Consider the following 7,512-nt stretch of genomic DNA (forward strand, 5'->3'; position numbering starts at 1 on the left):
AAATAGCAGAAACAGGTCAAGAAGTAACACAAAATAAAACCACATGCCGTGAAGGACGGAGGGGCCCTAATTTGAAGATGATCCTACCAATATTGCGATCGGACTCATGGGTGTGTCTGTTGGATTCTTGCATCTTTTCTGGCCCTTTACGCTTCGGGTTACCATTTCTCAGACACCGATTGTTACTGGGGGAAAGATACTTTCTGCTACCAGCTAGACAAGCAGGAGTGGTGATGGCTTGTGCAGAGTCATCCACACACACCAGCCCAATCTCCCCTTATGCCCAGGTGACAGAGCAGATTATCTCAGACTGCATCATCAGCAGGTACCACCATGCTCCCACCCATTTCTTAAATCATCTTGAGCTTGTTTTGGGTAGAGAATGTGCCCTCTATATTGTTTGTACTCTCTCAAGTGCTTAGTAGAGTGTCCTGCAAACAGTAGATGCTCAGAAAGTACAACCGATTGATTATGACACTTACGAGTGGCTTAATCAGGGTTGAGGGTGACGTTTCTCCTTTTTTGCAGAAAACAGGGGGAAAGCAAGAAATGAAAAACAGAATAGCGGCAACAAAAGAACTGCTCCCTACAGACCTAGGCAGACCAAACTCAGAAAACCACAAAAGCGTCAGCGAGAAGGCATATGCAGGCAAGGGTGATCTGGGGAGACAATACAGCATTATTACACTGTTCCTGGCAAAAACTCATTAATAAACCCTGCTGGAACACAAAAACAACTTCACACTCTTCTACAGTGGGTTAAACCAGGGTTAGGGGACAGAGGGGAAAGGGAAAAAAAATAAAAGAAATGACTTACCCTGCTTGCTGCCCAGTCTTGGGTCTCAACCTGAACCTACTGAACAATGAGAAGACACTGTAAACATGAATATTTCCCTATGCCCAACAGAGAGAAAACAGCCCTAGCTCTACCAGTAAGCAACACAATCTGTCAAATCTTTTGTCCTTGGTGGACCAGATTAAAACAACAGGAGATGTGGAATAGGCCCATTACCCCTAAAGGGTGGAGGCAAAGAGACTCGATGTTTCAGGACTCCAAGGAGACAGGAAACTCATACAGTCCCTCTGGGAAGAGTTTGGCCACTCTCAGGCTTCTTACCATCCCTGGGGCTGGCTGGCTTCCCAACAGCCATCTTGGCCAGGGCTGAGCAGATCAGGAAGGCCTGAAAGAAGACCTAGGAATAGATCTTCAACATTCAGTTTGTGCTTTTCATGTGTGAAAATCATTCTGGTGATCTTTAAACATCCATCCTCTAGAAGTCAATCAATCAATGGTATTTATTGAGTACTTAATGGGTGCACAGCAATGTGTTAAACATTTGGGAGAGTACAATACAACAGAGTTGGTAGACACATTCCCTGCCCACAAAAAGCTTACAGTCTAGAAGGGGAGACAGGCATTTGTATAAATTATGGATAAGTACATAAGTACTGTGGGGCTGAGGATGAGATGAATAAAGGGTGCAATTCAAAGTGAAAGGGAGTGGGAGAAGAGGAAATGAGGGCTTAGTTGAGGAAAGCCTCTTGGAGGTGTACCTTTAAGCTTGTCCTCTAGATTGTAAGCTTGGGAAGTGAACGTGGAACGGGGCTGTTTATTTTTATACTGTACTCTCCCAAGTGCTTAGTATAGTGCTTTGCACAGAGTAAGTACTCAATAAATACAACTGAATGAATGAATAAGGCTTTGAAAGTGGGAAGAGTGATCGTCTGTCAGCTATGAAGAGGGAGGAAACTTCGGGCCAGAGGCAGGAAGTGGGCGATGGATTGGCAATGAGCTAGACGGGTCAAAGTACAGTGAGTAGGTTGGTGTTAGATGAGTGAAATGTGCAGACTGTGCCGTAAAAGGAAATCAGAAAGGTAAGATAGGAGTAGGCAAGGTGATTGAGCGCTTTAAAGCCAATGGAAACAAGTTTGATGCAGAAGTGGATGAGCAACCACTGCAGGTTCTTGAGGCGGTCGGGAGACATGGAATGAACTGTTTTTAGAAAAATGATCCGGGCAGCAAGGTGAAGTATTACTCCAAGTGGGGAGAGACAGGAATCAGGGAAAGCCGCAATGAGGTGGATGCGGTAATCAAGGTGAGACAGGATAGGTGCCTGGATTAATGTGGTAGAAGTCTGGATGGAGTGGAAAGGACAGATTTTAGTGGTGATGTGAAAATTAAACCAATAGGATTTGTTGATCAATTGAATATATGGGTTGAATGAGACAGAAGGGTCGAGGATAAGTCCATTTCCAATAGATGATTTTGTCAGGCCACATACCAGCAGCATGCCTATGTTATGTCCAAAAAGGCTCGGAGGAAAAGGGAGAGAAAGAGAGAGAAAGAGAGAAAGTGTGTGTGTGCCAGCGCTTGGATCTGCATAAACACACTATGTGCTCATCCAGGCAGCAATTTATTTTGTTGCCCTGTGTTTCGCTCTATGCCCTTCCTCTTGCCAAAGAGGAATCCAAGACCCCTGCTGAAAAGCAAATTCTGCAATCATTCTCTAAACCGAGGCTGGGAGCTGACTGCAGGGTTATGTGAGCTAATTATCCTGTCATACCTCAGGAGAACAAAGAGCAGAGAAGAAGCAGGTCTCCTTATTTCTTTGTCCTCCACTCCTGCTTCAGTAAAATTTATTTTGACAAGCTTGAGTATTTATTAAGCAGATCTAGCAATACACTGTTACCCTTTTTATTTGAAAAATCCTATGGTATACCAATGTCTAAAAAGCAAAACCGTCCTTACAGCATGAAAAAGGGAAATAAATATTTTGAAAGTAGTAGTATTAATTGTGAAGCTCTTAATGGGTGCAGACCACTGTACTAAGCCGTGGGGAAGAATACACAGGTGAGAATTAGACATGGTACCTGACTCTCAGGGAGCTCAAAACCTAAAAAATAAAAAAGAGGGGATGGAATACTGGTGACACAGCGGAGATCCAGTGAGGGTACACGGGGAGGCGATGGTAGAGGAGGACGCTGAAGGCGTACGGAGTTGGGACGGATTCACTTGGCCTTGATGGAGAGAGAATAGGGAGTGTGCTCTGCAGTGGCTCTACGGGTCTTTCCAGCCATAGCTGTGTAGAGCTGAGGGAGATGAGTTATGGAATGGAGGTTGGTAGGGATAGAGAAAGCACCGTGGCCTAGTAGATGGAGCACAGGTCTGGGAGTCAGAAGGATCTGGGTTCTAATCCTGGCGACGCCACTTGTCTGCTAGGTGACCTTGGGCAAGTCACTTTACTTCTCTGTGCCTCAGTTGCCTCATCTGTAAAATGGGCATTAAGATTGTGAGCCCTGTAGGGGACAGAGACAGTGTCCAACCCAATTTTCTGGTATCCACCCTGGCACTTAGAAGAGTGCCTGGCACAGAGTAAGTACTTAACAAATACCACAATTATTAACATTATTATTGGAGGGAAGAGAGCATATGCATAAATTTGGAGAAGAAAAGTGCTGACAGAGCATCGGAAAGGATGTGAACCATTGATGGAGGATACACTAATTTTGAGCACGGTTAAGGGTGGGGTGGTTGGGCCACTTGCCATTTTTGAATGGCAAACATCCAAAGGGATGTTAGTTGGGGGAAAGACTCAGTTACTGGTCCAGCTCTCCTAATTTAGAGTTAAGATGCCGTTGCTACGAGTTTTTCTTTTTGCATCCTTAATACATTTCCACACTTCTCCCTAAATCAATCAGTGCTATTTACTAAGGGCTTTCCGTATGCAGATCACTGTACTCTTTTGCTCGATTTCAGTTTGCCACATAGCTGCTTTGAGTATCCTAATGTCATCCCCCAGCTTCTCACGTCTGACCCAATAAAGCTGTGCTGAAGTGAGTAGAGCTTCAGTGTTATGAGACTGACTTTATTCCAGGATATCTTTGGTTTTGATGCCCTCTAAACTGTAAGCTGGTTGTGGGCAAGCAAGGTGGCTGCCAATTCTGTTGTACTTTACCTTCCCAAGGGCTTAGCACAGTGTTCTGCATATCATAAGCACTCAGTAAATACTATGGATGATGATCTTACCTCTTCATGTTGAGTGTGGCTCATAAGTGATACTATCTGTCCAAGGAGTCAGATGAGAGGGTGGACAAGTCCAAAGATCTGAAGACCGTCAGTTTGGTTATGAAGGCTGATGCTGATGCTTTTGGGTAGTCTCCCAAAAGATGCGCTGGACTTCATGATTCACTGTTCGATTTGCCTGGCACTGTCAGGCTAAACAGTGTACTGTCTAGGTAACAGGATTCTGTAATGGCATTTACTTCTGTTTTGCCAGTGAGAGTCTTGAGCACTATAAAGTCTTTCCCTGGTTTTCTACTTCCTGATAAATATCAAGCATTTTGTTTGTCATTTTTGCTACTGCTGCAGATTGGGTCAATGACTCTGGAGAACAGTCAGCCATGACTCCAAAATCCTTTTCCTACGTCATTACATCCGACTCAGAGCCTACTGTGTAATTTGGATTATTTCCCTCTAAATATATTATCATCCATTTGTTCACACTGAAGTTCATCTGCCACTTTTCTGACCACTCTGGCAAAAAATGCCACACTTTCTCCTCTTGTCTGTAATTTATTTTAAAGGCTGTTTTCCTCACTAGACTGTAAGTTCCTTTAGGGCAGGGATCATGTCTACTAAGTCTATTGTACTATACTTTCCCAAACGCTTAGTATAGTGCTCTGTACACTAAGTATTTTAATGCCACCGATGGATTGACTGATTAGGTGTACTCTCAATTTTTTAAAGAACCGCTCTTACTCTGTTATATTGTACTCTCCCAAGTGCTTAATACAATGCTCTGCACATACTAAGCAATCAAGAAATACCACTGAATCAATGATTTATTATTCTGCAGATTTTCTGTCAGCTTTCCTGAATTTGCTTTTTTTTTAATGTTCTAGCAGTATTTTGCCCGTGCCTCTAAAATACTCTCAGGAGCTTCCAAACTTCTGGTAGGGAAGGTTTTTTTTTTTTAATTTGTCTATATGCTCACCAATCCTAAATTGTATCGTGGATATCAGTTTGCCTGGTATAAACAATCCGGGTTACTACTGGAACCTTTCTGAAAGTTGCATGTTACACTGGTGATCCCACTTTCCCTACGTAGGAATTTTGCAACTTCATCCCCAAGTTCCATCAAGAAAATTCCAACCAGCCCTGATTTTATTGACATACCAACTTGCTCTCCATAATTTGAATCAGCCTCCCTGACCCAATCGATCAATCAATCTGGGTCTGGGGACTTCTCTAATGTTCTAAAGTCATTTTTTTCAACTGTGTCTTTAGCGTATTGTAGGGACATAAATTCCAGAAAAGGAATTTCAGGTACGAAGGGCCGGAGGAATATATTTATTTCTACATACGGAGAGAGGAGAATGAGAAGCGCATTTACCCATCATTTACTAAAAAGACGGTGTCTAAAACGGATAGCGGGCTCCACTGTGTGCAAAGCACTCAACTAGGCACTAGAGGGAGTTACAAAACAACTGCAAGAACTTGGGCAGGTGGCATGGCTAAACTTTTATTTCATAATCACAGATCTGTCCGGATAGTACAAACTAAGAGGAGTTTTAGTCAGTCAACAAGTATTTGAATACCCTCGGGGTGCCTTTGCCACTTTACGCACTTAAAAGATACCCGTGGGCTGTGGCCCCAAGCTGGGTACGGGAAATCAGCCCCACATCAAAAATATTATGTGCACATATTTACGAGACTCGGATTAAAGCACTGAGTGGGAAGAGTGGGAGATGTTTCAGGCTGGCATACTGGAAAACAAGTGGGGTTTGAGAATCAGTGATTGACACTGTTTAAAGTTCTTGATAAAGAAGGGCTTGGAGAAGCAGCGTGGCTCAGTGGAAAGAGCACGGACTTTGGAGTCAGGGCTCATGAGTTCGAATCCCAGCTCTGCCACTTGTCGGCTGTGTGACTGTGGGCAAGTCACTTAACTTCTCTGTGCCTCAGTTCCCTCATCTGTAAAATGGGGATTAAGACTGTGAGCCCCACGTGGGACAACCTGATTCCCCTATGTCTACCCCAGCGCTTAGAACAGTGCTCGGCACATAGTAAGCGCTTAACAAATACCAACATTATTATTATTTAGGGCAAATGAGTCAACTGCCAAACTTAAGCAATGAAACAGTACCCCAATGTCAGTTTCTTAATTTTTACTTGCTTTAGCAAGTATCATGTTCTTATTCAAAGAATAACTTGTATTTATAATTACAAAGCCTTGGGCAAATTAAAAAAGGCTTAGTGGAAAGAGCACAACCTTGGGAGTCAGAGGTTGTGGGTTCTAATCCCGGCTCCACCATTTGTCAGCTGTGTGACTTTGGGCAGATCACTTCACTACTCTGTGCCCCGGTTCTCTCACCTGTACAATGGGGATTAAGACTTTGAGCCCCATGTATCTACCCCAGCACTTAGAACAGTGATTGGCCCATAGTAAGCACTTAACAAATACCATCAGTATTATTAAAAATAGTGGAAGAAGTGTTTTGTATAACTCATTTCTAAAACTACAGAATGGAATTATAGTTGGTTAAAAAAAAAAGTTTCAATTATGAGGAGAATTGGGCATATTTTCAATTCAGATTGGCACCATTCAAGGTGGAAGCATAAATGATATTTGATTGTCAGCCTATATTTCCTCTACTGTACTTCCTCAAGTACTTAGTATAGTGCTCTGCACCTAGTAAGCACTCAGTAAATAGCACTGATTCACTTCCTATCCTCAGCGCTTTGTAAATGTGTATATTTTTATTTGGATTTTAATTTGGATATTCACTGACTTCTGCTATTTCAACCTGATACATTTGAACTACTTCCTGATACAGCCTCTTACCTACCATACACTACTTCTACATGGTTTTTGTCTGTCTCCCCCCTTAGATTGTGAGCTCTTTGAGAGCAGGGAATATGTGTTTGGCTTTTGTTGTACTGTCCCAAGTGCTTAGTAAATTGCTATATACTCAATAAATACCACTCACTGATTAATTGAATGAGAGTTTTGCATGTCTCTGGGAAAAAGGAAACGGAGGCATAGCAAGAGATAGTCTTAGAGAAGGCTTCCAAGACAAAATGAACAATAATGTTGGTATTTGTGAAGCGCTTACTATGTGCAATGCACTGTTCTAAGCACTAGGGATACAAGGTGATCAGGTTGACCCACATGGGGCTCACAGTTTTAAACCCCATTTTACAGATGAGGTAACTGAGGCACAGAGAAGTCAAGTGACTTGCCCAAAGTCACAGAGCTGGCAAGCGGCAGAGCTGGGATTAGAACCCACGACTTTTGACTCCTAAGCCCGGTCTCTTTCCACTGAGCCACGCTGCTTCTCTACCCTAAGGCATTATAAGACATTCTGTTGAGGTGTGTCTCATGTTACACCACATCTATCCCCCTCAAATCACTCAACCATCCCCCTCTGTTTAGTGCTTTGGCCTCCACATTAGCTCTCCCACAGTTGGCAGGTCAATGTTTCTGCACACGTCACTGTGGAGGAATGATGGAT

This window comes from Ornithorhynchus anatinus, chromosome 9 (genome assembly GCF_004115215.2).
Source record: "Ornithorhynchus anatinus isolate Pmale09 chromosome 9, mOrnAna1.pri.v4, whole genome shotgun sequence".
Taxonomy (NCBI): Eukaryota; Metazoa; Chordata; class Mammalia; order Monotremata; family Ornithorhynchidae; genus Ornithorhynchus; species Ornithorhynchus anatinus.